This window comes from Oryx dammah, unplaced genomic scaffold (assembly GCF_014754425.2).
Source record: "Oryx dammah isolate SB20612 unplaced genomic scaffold, SCBI_Odam_1.1 HiC_scaffold_19, whole genome shotgun sequence".
NCBI classification, from domain to species: domain Eukaryota; kingdom Metazoa; phylum Chordata; class Mammalia; order Artiodactyla; family Bovidae; genus Oryx; species Oryx dammah.
Window position 1 is genome coordinate 81,030,843 of NW_024070203.1, and position 16,163 is coordinate 81,047,005.

Genomic DNA, 16,163 nt, shown 5'->3' on the forward strand with positions numbered 1-16,163 from the left:
CAATGCCCTATTACCTTTAACCCTGGAACTGCAGGTCTGGACAAGGCTACCAAAGGCCCGTCTATGCGGCTGACATCCAATTTGTGGCTGGACTCATTTTTGCTGTGATATTTTGAGATACCGATATTTCATTTTCTTTTTTCTTCTTGGCCTTGCCACGCGCATCTTGTCAGATCCTAGTTCCCGGATCAGGGATGGAAACCAGGCCCTCGGCAGTGAAAGCATGGAGTCCCAACCACTGCACCACCCAGGAATTCCCCCAATTCTTTTCATATCTTTTGATACTTTATTATTAACTTCCCACAAAACAGTTTTTTAAAATTTTGATTAGATGCAAATTCCTCGAGGGCAGAATTTTCGGAATTATCTTTGTAATCCCAGGACTTGGCCAAGAGAGATCAGCACAGAGCTCAGCAAAGGTCTGGTGCAGGAAAGAAGGCAGCCAGGCTGCCTCTGTGACAACACTGTGGTGGGTTTCCTTTTTTCTATAAATATTTTTCCCTTAGGTGAGAATATAAGATAGGCAGCGTTTCAAGTCCTGCTTTTTTTTTTCAGTTAACATGATACAGGCCTTTTCCAGTATGCTATAGTCTGAATGTTTGTGTCTCCTCCCCCCAAAATCAATATGTTGAAAACCTATGCCCTGAATGATGAGATCAGGGGATGTGTCCTTCAGGAGGTGATTAGGCCCCAAAGGTAAAGCCTTCATGAATGGGCTCCAGGCTCTTCCATATGAGGCCCCAAAGAGCTAGCTTGCCCCCTCTGCCACCCTGCTGGCACCCTGATCTCAGGCTTCCAGCCTCTAGAACTGTGAGAATTCAGTTTCCGTTGTCTGAAAACTGTAGTCTCTGGTATTTTGTTCTAACAGCCCACATGGACTAAGACACGGTTACCCTAAATTCATCTCATTTGGGGTATATATGGTATAGATGGTTGATTAATATTCCACTTATGAATGTACCAAAATTTTCCAAGTCATTCTTTTGGTATCAGCATTTGCATTATTCCCTTATTAACTATTGTAAATAAAGCTATGGCCAGGTCTTTCATCTGCATTTTGGCTTAGTTTCTTAGGATTCCCTGAAGCTCGAATTACTAGGTTAAAGGGTATAAACAGTTTTTTGCTAATTTGATAGTTTAAAACACGTCATCCTGTGGTTTTTCTCTGTATTTCTTTCCTGGCTAATGGTGCCAAACATTTTTCTTTATCTTTGTTTACTTATCTCCTCGTTTGTGAACAGCCTGTTCAAGTCCTTTGTCCATTTATCTGTTAGGGTCTTAGTATATTTTTTATCAGTTTGCATGAGTTTTTTTCCATTACAAAGATTCTAATACTTGTTATATTTACTAAGAGGTTTCCTTCTTTCTATGGGGTGTTTTAATTTACAGTGTTTTTGTTGATAGAGATATTTACCAATTTTTAATAATTTAATGAGTGTTTTCCCTCATGCTGTTATTGTTTCTAACATTGAAATTCTTAAAAGAGAGGGTCACACCCAGTGGGAACCAATGGGTCCCAAGGGGTCTCTTCCTAAACTTCACTGTTTCCAAAATTCACCATCATCCTGCTGTTGACTCCAGGATGCTTTGCAAACTGACTTTGCTAATGTCATCAATGACCTTCTACCACCTTTCAAGTCCTGTGCCCCACTCCCCAACCCCCTGGAGGCATCTGGAAGGTGGAAAGCACCACTTTCTGTGGCCCCTGACACGGAGCCTGCTGCCTACCTCCCCAGCACCATCCACTGTTTCTTGCTGGATTCTCCTTCTCAGTCCCCTTTACTAGATCCTCCTCATTCTCCCATGTCCAAAAGTTCTGAAGGATGTCTTGTCCACTGAGACATATTTGTCAGGTGAGTAATCTCATCTAGTCCCGTGGGTTTAAATGCCAACTTGATGCTGATGACTCTCAAACTTCTCTTGCCCACCTAGATCTCACCCCTGAACGCCAGACTCCAACTTCCTCTGCAACCATCTCCACTTGGATATTTAAAGGGCACCTCAAATTTCACATGACTGCAAGTAGATCCTTGGTTTACTCTTCCAGACTTGTCCTCCGTTCACATCCCAGCAACTGGCGAGCCCAGCCTCACAGATGCTCACACTAGAAGCCCGAGTTGTCTTTGACTCCTCTCTGCCATACCCTAAATCCGGTCTATCCACAAGCTTTATTAAACATGTCTGGCATCCAATCACTCCTGCCCACTTCCACCCAACCCGAGACACCATCACCTCCCACCTGAGCTACTGCTGTAGAATCCGAGCTTTCACTCTTGGCCCTTGTATCATCTGTTTTACACACCACACAGCCTTTAAAAAGTAAGGAGGATCATGTCACACCACCACTCAGAACCTTCCAGTAAAGATTTACTGTGTTCTGTATGTCCGTCCATAATCCTTCTCCCACCCTGCCTCTCTCTCTCCTTCCTTGCTCACTCAGCTCCAGCCATTTTGGTTATGTGACTCCTTAAAGACACCAAGCACCCTCCTGCCTCAGGGAGTTTGCTCCTGCCCTGGGCTCCTCCTGAAACGCTCCTCCACAGACATCCATGGCTCACGTCCTTGGCCACTTTAGACGCTACTCAAGAGTCGTCTCAAGAGAACTCACTCCCACATTGCCAGGAACTGATGTCTCCGGCCAACGGTCAGTGATGACCCGAGGCATTAGCACACAAATGGGCAGGAAACAGGTCCCCCCAGCAGCCCCAGCTGATATCTTAATTACAGCCCTAGGAGAGTCCCCCAGTCAGGCCATGGCCAAATTTCTGACCCACAGAAACTGGGAAATAACAAATGTTGGTTGTCTTATGACACTCGGTTTTGGAAAAATATGTCACACAGCAATAGATGACTCAAACAGTCCAGTGGGGCCAGAATCCATCCGCTTGACTGACATTATCCCCAACATCTAGAAAAGTGCATACCCCATTACCCAGCAATATTTTTGAGTGAATGAATAAATTTCAGGACTCGTGCTAAAAAGATGGCCTGTCTGGCTCTGGATAATGTGGTGTGCATGTGTGAGTCTGGAACTATTTCAGCCATTTTACTACCCTTTGTGAAGCCAACTAGGAGGCAAGGCCAATGAAGAGGGGGCAGAGCCAGGAAAATATGCAAAACCAGAGCCCCAGCCAACATACGTGCTCTACTCTACATTCTTTTGGTTATCTGAGCAAAGTTTAAGCTAGTTTCAGCTGAGTTTTCAACAGCTTGAAACTAAAAGCATCCTAACTATTACATTTGTTATGGTGTCATTCTCTCCCCTACCCCCAAATGTTCTTTATCTTCTTCTTTCCTCTGCCTACCTCATTACAGCAGAGATTACAGTTGTCTACCCAGTTTCCATTCTCCCTTCTTCTCAACCAAAAGAACCACAATTTAGGACTTCCCTGGTGGGCCATTGGTTGAGAATCCACCTGCCAGTGCAGGGTTTGATTCCTAGCCCAGAACTAAGATACCACATACCATGGAGCAACTAAGCCCATGCGCCACAGCTACTGAGCCTGTGCTCTAGAGCCCGAGAGCCACAGCTAGGGAAGCCCGCATGGCATAGAGCCCACGCTCTGCAACAAAAGAAGCTGCAGAAATAAGACGCCTGAGCACAGCAGCTAGAGAGGAGCCCCCGCTCATGGCTCACCACAACTAGAGAAAACCTGCTTGCAACAATGAAGGCCCAGCGTGGCCAAAAAGAAAAAGAAAAAAAAAAATTTTTTTAAAAGAACCACAATTTAGTTGGAGCCATAAGAGGCCTGTCTAAAGAACTGCGTCGCCTCGCCTCCCTTGAAGCTAGGTCAAGTGACTACATTCTGGCCAATGTAAGCAGCAATTATGGAGTAGGTCTCCTAGAAAGACTTTCTTAAAAGCAGGCTTACTTGGCGGGAAGATATACTTTGCTCTCAGCCTCTTCTGCTTTCCCTCTGCCTGAAATGGGAGAGCAGGACCTAAAGCAGCCGTTTTGGGATTGCGGTAAATTCGAGGAGAAATATGGCGAAAGGGAAGACGAGCGCCTGGCTCTCTAATGAAGCCACCATGCTGAGTGCCCCGTCAGGACTTCTGTTATGAGAAAATGAAAATCTGCTGTCAGCAGTGGAGCTGATGCAACCCTTAACTGTGAACTTCCTCAGGGTCTGTCCTTGTCTTCTCTTTTTGCGCCATGCACTTCTCCCAGCTGGTCTCATCTGCTCCCACTGTTTCAGGAACCATCTACATAATAAAGACTCCCAAATTGATGCCTGCACCTTCTGCCTATCTCCCAAGCTCCCAAGGGACTCAGATATCCCCACTGGGGGGCACTTGGAAGCAGGTGGGGACGGCATGGATTCTGGAGTCAGGCAGGTATCATTTCCAACCCTGACTGTTACTCTCCAAGCAACCTTGGGTGAACAGCAGCACCTCTAAGCCTTAGCCTTCTCACCTGTGAAATGAACATAATACCACTACTTTCATAAGTAGGTTTTTATGACAAAAACATACCGAAACAATGTCTGGCATAAAACCAGGGCTAAATATGTTTAGTTCTCTCCTCCCCGTCACCCTTCCCATCCCCTCCTCTGCCTTCTGTCCTCTCACCTCCGGGTAACTGGCTTTACTCTGTCTCCACAGCTAGAAATCTCGGACTCTCCTTCAACTTCTCTCTCTGTTATTCCCCCTTATTCCATCAAAGCCCATCAGTGACCAGATTCTCTGTTGCTTTTATCCCAGAACCGTGGTGGCACTTTTCTGTCTCCCTGATTTAAATTCTCACTCGCCTTTGTCTGGGTTATTCCTGTGGCCAAGCACAGGCTCTCCACAGCTTATCTTCCATCAGAGCTGCCCCTTTAAAGCAAACAAGAGAGAAAGATCTTGGTGGCGCAGGGGGCACAGGTTTGATCCCTGATTGGGGAAATTTCACATGCTGTGCAGCACGGCCAAAAAAAAAAAAGTTTTGTGTCAACACAGCATATTGACCTTCCCTGAATTCTGTTGCCAACAAAATAAAATCCAGATTCTACAAATGGTCCTCCAAGGTGTCCCCTCCGCCTCCCCAGGTACTCACCGTTCTCCAGACATCTCAGGCTTTCCCTGACTCGGACACCACACCTCCCGGGGCGTGTGTGGGGGGTCCCTTAAACCTCACCACCAGCATTAATATGTGGCCCAATAATTGAGAGTTTAAACTTTCCTCCTTGCATTTCCCCTTTCGCTTTCACCCATTCTAAAAGGGTCTGCTCCAGTGTCACGGGAACAGGGTTGGCTTGCAGACACTTCCCTTCCTGGCTCGTCTTTCCCTAGCCCGAAGTCAGCTGAGCTGCACAGGGATGGCGGTGGGGAGGATACATTCCTAGTGGAAATTGACCAGAGGGAGATATTTCCTCCAAACAAGAAGAGATGCCTCGGCCTGGGGAGAGGAAAGAAGGGCTTCTGGGGCCCGCCAGCAGCAGGGACCTGAGCCCTGCTTTCCAGAAGCACCGGAGGATGTATCGGGCAGTTGGTGGAAATGGTCATGATATCTCAGGGCGATAGGGTCCCGCAGCCAGGGTTTGTGTGTCACAGAGACAGCAGCAAAGGGGAGCGCAGGGCCCTGCCGGCTGAGTAACAGACCAGGATTTCATCAGAGCCTGGGTGCAGGCGGGAGCCACAGGAAAGACTAAGAGTGAATTTCCTGCAAGCCTAACAGGATGGGTGCTGAGAGTGAAAAGGAAGTTGAATGATAAGAAATCATGAAATGGGGTGTTTGGTGCCCTAAGTTTCTTACCTGCTTGAGAAGCAAGTCTCTGCCCATCTTATGGGGTTCCTGGCCCGCCCTGGACCAAGTGCCCTCTGATCTCTTGCTCTGGTCTTTCAGCCCCAGATTTCTGGCTCCCTGAACTGTGACAAGGAGTTCCTGCCAATCCTGACAACTTCACTCCTGGTTCATTGGACTTTGAGTTTCGTGCATAGCTGTGGACTCTGCTGGCAGTTTGTCCCAATATATCCCCAGCTGGGCTAGCCTCTGGCCCTTAAAGGTAAGGGTGAGAAGGAACACAGTACATAGAGCTTTTTTTACTTCCCTTTTCTCTGGCAATTTTATTTATCTTTCAGGACTTTGCTAAAATGTCACCTCCTAGGCGCCTTTGCTGACCTCCCTAGGAAACATTCTTTGTCTGGGTTTCCAAAACATTTTGCTTCTACCTTTGTGCTTGTCATATGTTTTTTGTTTTTTAAACTTTTGGGGGTATAGTTGCTTTACAATGTTGTGTTAGTTTCTGCTGTACAATGAAATGAAAGTATATGCATACATATATGTTTACATACACACATATATATGCATATATATGTCTCCTCCCTCTTGGACCTCCCTGCCACTTCCACCTCCCATCCCACCCCTTTGGCACCAAACTGAGCTCCCTGTGGTATACAGCAGGTTCCTACTAGTTAGCTATTTTACACATGGTGGTGTATGTATGTCAGTCGCAATCTCCCAATTCATCCTCTCTTCCCCTTCGCCTCTGCATCTCTACACGTGTGTTGTCTACACCTTTATCTTTATTCCTGTCCTTGCATATAGGTTCATTTGTACCATTTTTCTAGATTCACATATATGCGTTAACATATACTATTTGTTTTTCTCTTTCTGACTTATTTCAGTCTGTATGACAGACTCTAGGTTCATCCACATCTCTACAAATGATCCAACATGGTTCCTTTTTATGGCTGAGTAATATTCACCTGTGTTATTATTTGTGTATTTACATGGTGGCCTTTTCAACAGGAATCATGTCTCATTCACCTGGCACAATGTCAGCTACAGAATAGGGCCTCACAAATGCTTGTTAAGTGCCATTTCTCATGCAGTGCCCCAGATTCTCATTCACCCTTCTATCCTTCTTTCTCTGTATTGAGTAGGTATGCTTTTGACTACAAGTAACAGAGAACCTGACTACAGTGGCTTAAACAGGGATTTATTTTTCTCACCTGAAGAGAAATCTGGAGATAAGCAACCGAGGACTGTCAGAGACCCAACCTCTTCCTATCTTCCTGTCCTGCCAGTTTCAGCATGTTGGTCATAAATGCTGTTGTACCTCCAAGCACTACTTATAAGTTCTAAACAAGAAGAAGTAGGAAGGGTGAAGGCCCAAATATGTCCCTTTGCATTAGGAAAGCATGGGTTTTCCAAGACTTTTCCTCACATCTCATTGGCCAGAATATGTCACATGACCACCCCTAGCTGCAAGGGAAGCTAGAAGGGGAAGGCAGGGGAGAAAGTGGAGGAGCTTGGACGTGAATAACATTCTTAGCTCTCAGCCCAGACCTACTGAATCAGACAGGCTGGGGGTAGAGTTCACAGTCTCTGTTGTATCAAGCCCCCTCAACAATTCTGATTCAGCTAAAGTTGGAGAACCATAGTCATATATGATGGCCAGTGTTCTGGAAGGGGAAAATCCTAGACTAGAATTCAAATCACCCATTTTTTACTATAACTTTTGTTGCTGACCAGCCAGGAAACCTTGGTTTTCTGGCCATTTAGTTGTTGTGAGGATCAACTTAAATATTGTAGATGGAAACATCTTGAGAGCTGTAAGTCATGGACAGTTATGCTGATTTTGAAATTATAAATTTCTTAGTTCACAGTTTATGTAGCTGACACATTCGGCAGATTTCAAATGCTTGGGAAAAGCAAAACTACCCATAAAAGGCATAAAAAGATTGAAAAGTTATGACAGTAAGGGACAAAAATAGAAATTGAAACCACAGACGTTCAAAATACACTGTTATCAAAAACAAATGTTTGCAGCAGTCCCAGTGGTTGCTGCTACAGGTGGTTTCCATGAGAGGAAGGAGGACATACGTAGTTTCAAAACAAACACTTTGGAGGATAATGAAATGGAGCATTTAGGGGAAAGGGTTGGTAAGAAGATGTGGAACAAATGTAAGGGATTTGGTGTTCTGCCGTTTGGATTAAACATACTGAGACCTCATTGTCTGAGTTCCAAGTAGACTGTCCATGCCTCCCTGTAGCAAAACCTGCTCACTCAATCTATTTATTCCACAACAGTCTCCCACGTAACAGACACTGAGTGGTCTTTACCAGTGAACTTGGCCAGTTCATCAGCTGCTCACTAGGCACCAGGGAAGTCACAGTCAGACCTACATTTGCCTTTGGGTAACCTTCTCAGGGTAGGAACTGGCCATGATTAAAATAGCAGAGGTGTACCAACACTGGGAGTGTGACCTGTCTGCTCAGGTGAAAACCACAGTGTCAGGAAGGAAGTGCTGACAACTCTGTGAATACAGTAAAAATCAGTGAATGTACAATTTAAATGAGGGAAATTTATGACAGTTGAACTATATCTCAATAAAGTAGTTTAAAAAAAAAAAGAATGAAGTGTTTCCACTCAGAGACCCCGTGACATAGAGGCTGTGTGTCCATGTGTCAGTTAATTTTGTACAAAATGTGAGGCCAAGGTTTATTTACTGATTGATTTGTTTAACATCTGGGCTCCAACACACACATGCTGTGATAAGAGAGCTTGTAAAAGCAAAATCACAAAGCCACGGTTCCTTGGGCTTGTGAAAGAGGGTAGCAATCTGCATGTGAAAAGCTGATGATGTAACTGGCTGAAACTGGTGGTGACCTGAAGCACAGTTCAGTTCAAATAGGCCAGTTCTGGGTCACAGATTCCAAATATTCAGCCACAGTGGAACTGGACTTTCTGGGGGTGTTTCAGGTCATTGATCAGTCGGACAGTGCCTCACTTACTTCTCTTCCTTCCCCTTCTGTGGACCCAGCCAACCCCTGAGCGCAGGGCTAGTAGGTAGCTGGGGCAGCTATAAGTCCAGGCTTGATCGTGTTTACTCCGTTGTGATCCTCTGCTCCTTTCCTGGGGAATTCCTACAGTGATTGCTGGTATTGAAATGTAGCTGGCGAGACCATGAGTCTCTGGGTCGAGTGCAAGCCCCACCACTCACAAGTTAGTGATCTGGGTAAATCATTTCACACCTCTAGATCCCATCCCCTCTCAGAGCTTTGAGGACTTTGTACCGACCCCCTGTCTCCCTCACAGTGGTCTCAGCTTCTCTGTTGTGCCTTTCTCACCAGCAGTACCAGTGGCTGGAACTTCTCCCAGAGTAAAAATCCAAACTAAAGACAAAACCTCCCTGTCTCCCCTGTCACCTCCAGTGCAGCCCTTTGCTCCCCTTCACAGCAAAATTCCTGAAGAGGAATTGCTTAGTGATAAGCCATTGCCCTGAAATCCACATGTTGAAGCCATAAATCCTAGCACCTCAGAACGTGACTACATTCGTAATCGGGCCTTTCCAGAGGTGATTGAGTTAAACGGAGGCAGTCTGAGTGGGCCTCGGTCCAGTATGACTGGTGCCCTCACCAGAAGAGAATATTAGGACACACACAGAGGGAAGGCCACCACCTGCAAGTCTGGGTGAGAGGCCTCAGGAAAAAATCAACCCTGCCTGCCTACACCTTGATCTTGGACTTCCAAGTCTCAAGAACTGTGAGGAAACAGATGTCTAGTGTTTAAGCCACCCAGTGTGTGGCACTTTGCTATGAGCCCTAGCAAATTAATACACTTAGACTTTCTGCCTCTGCTTCCTCCACTCCTAGTCTCTCTCTGCATTTTCCCTTCTCTTGTTAACCTTTTCCAGTCAGCGTTCCGTAGCCACCAACCAATCTGCCAGACCTGCTCACCCAACGTTACCGCTGGCCGCCATCCTCCTGGATCCAGAAGACACATTGCCATCCTCATCAGACTCGGCTTCTCTGCAGTTTCTTTCCTTCCGAAGGCATTTTCAGCCCTCGGATTCCAGGTTATTTCACTCTTAAGTTTTCATTCACCCCACTGACTGCTCCTTCTCAGTCTTCTCGGCTGAATATTCCTTCTTTCTGTCTTCTAAAAGTCAGAGCCCCTGGCCAGGCCTCAGCCCTCTTCTCTGTCTATAATCTTTCCCTAGGTCATTCCATTCAGTTCTTTGGCTTGAAGTGTTAATAAAAACCTGATAAGTCATACATTTGCATGAGCAACCCCTACCTACCTGTTCCTTGAGCTTCAGGCTCAATATTCAATTGCCCGGAACATTTTCCCTGAATAGCCAAAGAACATTTTGGACTCAAGATGTCTGAAACTCCAGACTTTAACTTCTCATCATATTTAGAATGAAATCCAGATTTCTTATTCCTGCTTGCAAGTTTCCTCGTTACCCTTTGGACAGCATCTTCTTCCAAAGCCCCTTCGCTCACCAAACTCCCGGCACTCTACTGGCCCTCTATGTACACCTGGGGTGGCCTTTACGCTTAGTGTTTCTTCTGCCTCTACTCCGAGTCACTGCTTAGAGCCTCACAAGGCCTATTTGCTCCTTTACATCACTCAGGGCTTGACTCAAAATTCACCTTGTCGAGAGGCTTTTTTTTACCTGTTGTCTCAGTATCACTCTCCTGAAGGTTGCAGGACTCAGTACACTCAGGTTACACTAATAACATTTTAAGAAGCTCCTACTATAGTGCTGAGCATTATATTAAATGCTTTATATGCATGATCTCATTTACTTATCAGAACCACCTAATGAGACATTCTTATCATCCTTACTTTGCAGGTGAGGAAACCAAGGGTAAGAGAGGTTAAACCCAAGGTAGGGTATATAGTTTGCACTAAGGTCTGATTCCAGAACTGGTGCTCTTAATCATGAAGTTCAGCTGCTTCTCACTTTAAACGCTATTCCTGATTATGGACAATATGGCTTCCAGGAGTTTACTTTCCTGGATTAATTAGTTTCCACTGCACTGGTGTTTGAGCCGGTAAAGTAACTCTGCTGTATCAGTGTTTGCTAGGGAGGCACTTATTTTCCAAACTCTAGTTTTAAACTATCAGATAATACAAAATGCAGGTTTCATTGGGACAAATTCAAACATGGGTCCAGACCACCTCTGTGGTTCTTGCTTATAGACTTATTAAAGAAGATAAGGGTATTTTCTTCATCTTTGTTGTTTGGAGGTAGGCTCAAGTTCTCAGAAATTATTAACACTTTTAAACTTAAGTTTTTTTCTCTTAAAAACATCCTATTTCCGCAATGTGATTAGAAATAAAATCTTTAAAATAAAATTCTTAGATAAAGGTCAGTGTGCTGGTGAGAACAAACATTTGTCAAATACCTACATGTCCCAAGCATTTTTTTGCTTTCACTGTCTCTCTAAGTAGGTATTATTTCCCGTCTTTTACAATTAAGGAAACTGAGGCACCAGGAGATAAATGATCCACTTTAGCACAGGAACTCTGCAATTTCCTGTCCCTTCCTTCTTTACCAGATAGTATAAGCTGCAAAGTGGTTTTGCCTTCCCAACATGATACTGAATTGACTCCCTGAAGCCATTGTTCTTAGGGCTCTGAAATTTAGTCCCAGGACATAATGATAATCACAAAAGCCACTTCTCAGGGACCTATATGCCTTTGTGGCAAAAACCCAAAGACTAACAGAGGAATTTCAAGATCTGGGCCAGTCCTCTTGAACTCGTGGACTTACGGGTCTGCTCAGGCAACCGTCAGATACCAGCTCCTGCCAAATTCTCAGTGACACTGTTTGGTGCGAGAGCAGCGCTATTCCATGAGCACAAGGACTCTTGTGCTTCCGACCTTTGCGCTGGCTCTCCTGGCTGCCTGGGCTGCCCCTTCATCTCACGTCCTTCTGTCCTCAGAGAATTCCATCTGATCATCCTTACCTCCCCACCGGTTCAGTTCAGTCACTCAGTCGCGTCCAACTCTTTGCGACCCATGGATGGCAGCAACCCAAGCCTTTCAGTCCACCACCAACTCCCGGAGTTTACTCAGACTCATGTCCATTGAGTCACTGATGCCATTCAACCATCTCATCCTCTGTTGTCCCCTTCTCCTCCCACCTTCAATCTTTCCCAGCATCAGGGTCTTTTCAAATGAGTCAGTTCTTCGCATCAGGTTACCAAAGGATTGGAGTTTCAGCTTCAGCATCAGTCCCTCCAATGAATATTCAGGACTGATTTCCTTTAGGATTGACTGGTTGGATCTCCTTGCAGTTCAAAGGACTCTCAAGAGTCTTCTCCAACCCCACAGTTCAAAAGCATCAAGTCTTTGGCGCTCAGCTTTCTTTATGTTCCAACTTTCACAACCATACATGACTACTGGAAAAACCATAGCTTTGATTATACCAAACTTTGTTGGAAAGTAATGTCTCTGCTTTTTAATAGGCTGTCTAGATTGGTCATAACTTTTCTTCCAAGGAGTAAGCGTGTTTTAATTTCATGGCTGCAGCCACAATCTGCAGTGATTTTGGAGCCCCCAAAAATAAAGTCTGCCACTGTTTCCACTGTTTCCCTATCTATTTCCCATGAAGTGATGGGACCAGATGCCATGATCTTAGTTTTCTGAATGTTATGCTTTAAGCCAGCTTTTTCACTCTCCTCTTTCACCTTCATCAAGAGGCTTTTTAGTCTTTGGTTTCTGCCATAAGGGTGGTGTCATCTACATATCTGAGGTTATTGATATTTCTCCCAGCAATATTAATTCCAGCTTGTGCTTCATCCAGCTCAGCATTTCACATGATGTACTCTGCATATAAATGAAATAAGCAGGGTGACAATATACAGCCTTACTCCTTTCCTGAGTTGGAACCAGTCAACCAGACATTTGTTCCATGTCCAATTCTAACTGTGGCTTCTTGATCTGCATACAGATTTCTCAGGACACAGGTAAGGTGGTCTGCTAGTCCCATCTCTTGAAGAATTTTCCACAGTTTGTTATGATCCACACAGTCAAAGGCTTTGGCATAGTCAATAAAGCAAAAGAGGATGTTTTTCTGGAACTCTCTTGCTTTTTCCATGATCCAGCGGATGTTGGCAATTTGATCTCTTGTTCCTCGGCCTTTTCTAAAACCAGCTTGAACATCTGGAAGTTCATGGTTCATGTACTGTTGAAGCCTGGCTTGGGAATTTTGAGCATTACTTTGCTAGCATGTGAGATGAGTGCAATTGTGCAGTAGTTTGAGCATTCTTTGGCATTGCCTTTCTTTGGGACTGGAATGAAAACTGACCGTTTCCAGCCCTGCGGCCACTGCTGAGTTTTCCAAATTTGCTGGCATATTGAGTACAGCACTTTCACAGCATCATCTTTCAGGATTTGAAACAGCTCAACTGGAATTCCATCACCTCCACTAGCTTTGTTCCTAGTGATGCTTCCTAAGGCCCACCTGACTTCACATTCCAGGATGTCTGGCTCTAGGTGAGTGATCACACCGTCGTAATTATCTGGGTCGTGAAGATCTTTTTTGTACACTTCTGTATATTCTTGCCACCTCTTCTTAATATCTTCTGCTTCTGTTAGGTCCATACCATTTCTGGCCTTTACTGTGCCCATCTTTGCATGAAAAGTTCCCTTGGTATCTCTAATCTTCTTGAAGAGATCTCTAGTCTTTCCCATTCTATTGTTTTCCTCTATTTCTTTGCATTGATCACTGAGGAAGGCTTTCTTATCTCTCCTTGCTCTTCTTTGGAACTCTGCATTCAGATGGATATATCTTTCCTTTTCTCCTTTGCCTTTTGCTTCTCTTCTTTTCATGGCTGTTGGTAAGGCCTTACAAACACCTCCCCACCAACCTCTGTCTAATCCTGTATCCAGCTTTGTCTTTCTTCACAGCATCCATTACATTCCATACTTATCTCCTCCACTAGAGGATAGCTTCCTAAGGGCTGAGACTGTTTTGTTCACTGCGGTTATCTCCAGTGCTCAGCATAGAGTAGGTGCTCATTAAATAATTACTTAATGAATGAATGGATGCTGTAAATACAGCAGGCCTGAAGGAATGAGTGGGTGACGTTCAGCTTTTATTTATTTATTTATTTATTTTAAATTTTACTTTATGACATTCAGTTTTTACAGGCTATTCTATTCACATCCTCCTTCTGTCTGAGCTTCAAAGGAAGAGACAGGACGACTCCTACCAGAGGAGTAAACAGGGAAAGAGGCCCCCAAAGAATAGAAATCAAAAACCCTCCTGCCTCTGATTTCATGGCCAAAGCCTTGAAAAACCTGAACACAAATTAACCTTGCAGAATGTAATGGATATTTAAGGTAGTTAATTCCAGCAAAAAGAATAACCCAGTAAACAAGTTTTCTTTAAATAGGTAGACTGGCAGGCAGCATGTAGTTTACATAAGGAGAAATCACATTGTCTACGTCACCACCTTGGAGAAAGGCAGGAAGACACATTCTGCTCAAGCTGTCCCATAACCGAGTGATTCATGGTTACAGATCCCACCTGGAGCTGCCTCTGGCACATGCGGGCTGCTGGGCAATGACCCAGAAGTAGCCGTGAGAGTGAAGAGGTAGCTTCCGCAGCAGGACCAACAAAAGACCTTTGCTCACACTCCTCAGATAACAGCTGCTTTAGTACTGGGACAGGTCATGTCTGCTGCTCCAGGGTGGGGGACGGGTGTTGTCTTCAGCTTCATGGCTCACGTGCTGTGTATAGAGGGCTACTCTAGATCATGGATCTCAGTCACATCCACGGAGGGATGACCCTCTGCTCTGCTGTAAGGAAACATTTTAAATAACTGGACACATTTTGTGCATTCACCTAGAAACCAAAAAGTCTTTAAAGTCCCGACTTTACAGAAACTGGAGAAAGCACACTAGGTTGGGGGACCGTTGTCAGTCACTCACAATCCACCCCATACCACCACGGCTCTTGGGGGCTCTGCTCCTCAAACACTGGCTGTCAAGCAAGGTGGCCCCACCTCCCTTCTCCCTCCTGGAGCCTCAGCCAGAACACAGACGCTTTTAAGGATTTTATTTCTAATCATCATTCATTTAAAAAAACGAATCTGCTGGAGTAACAGAGGTTACAGAGTCCTGAAAAGCTAGCACACAATGGCTCTAGTATCATTCCTGACTTCTTCCTGAGATGATAACTGGCAGCCCAGTTGCCTGACTTTTTTTGTTTCTTTTCCAGAAAGGAGTTCACCAAACCTCTTGCTTCCTTCTGTTCCAGGCTTTCTGGAGAGCAAGACAGACCCTTTCTTTCTTTCTCTTATGACAACAGATTTCACTGGAATTCCAAATGATTTGTTTTCCCAAAATGCACAAACAACAAACAAACAAATCTTCTGTCTTTCCCAGATACTTGACATCAAGCTGGATGGACAGTAGAAGCCTAGAAGACGCTGTGTTGATGGACGGATTGAAAACTACCTGGGCAGACTTTACTTTGGGAGTCTCCTCAGTAAAGACTGAATGACTTGTTGCTTTGTTGTTCTGAGGTTGCCCTGAGCAGCCACCCTACGGGGTTCCCCATCTGCAGCTTGGTAGGAAACAACATTCTTTAGCAGCCTTGACGCAACTGGCAGGGTAATGGCCGTAGCCTGCCTTTGTTAACAGGAGGCAGGGGCATTAGCTGTATTGTTTCTGGAAGTTGGCAGAAATGTGGTCCTGCCCTGTGGTTCTTCAAAACAAAACTTGAGGTTGAATCTCTTTTGTTGGGGTAGATAAGGCAGTGCATTGAGCTCCATGGAAAACAGACAGGAGGGCTCTGACAGATGGGGAAAGGGTCACCCCCACAGCAAGGGGTCAGCTTGGAAGTGGGTACTATGGCAACCCACTGAGAATCATCCTGTGAATTAAAGGAAGGTTGGATTCACTGGGTCTGCCCAGGCAGGGAACCTGGCTGGGTCTTTGTCAGCCAACAGACAAGAGGCTGGTTTGCAGCTGTGTGATTTGACAGTTTGGTTGTGTTCAGACAGCTCTGTGCTGTGGAGACATTACTCTGAGTCTCACTGTGTGTGTATGTAAACCAGTGGCTCACCAAGGAGAGAGGCAATGGGAGCCACCCGTTCAGGCAACAAGCAGTGGATTTGTGTGTGTGCGTGAATGGAGAGAACTTAAAAACAATAATAAAACTGATGAAAATTCTGTTTGCTTTTTATTATTTCATGCTCTAACAGTTCCAAACAAGGTACAGTGATAAAATACTCCTCCCTCATTGGGGCAGACTTCTCCAATGTTTCCTCCTCCCACCCTTGGTATAACACTGGGATAAACAAGCACCAGGTGGGACGATTATAAATCAGCAAGAGAGTAAACAGAAAGCAAATGACTCCTGAGATAAGATTAAAAAAAAAAAAAAAAAAGAATTATCCCCCAAAGTCTGCCTTGTGGAGCCTACAGAAGGTT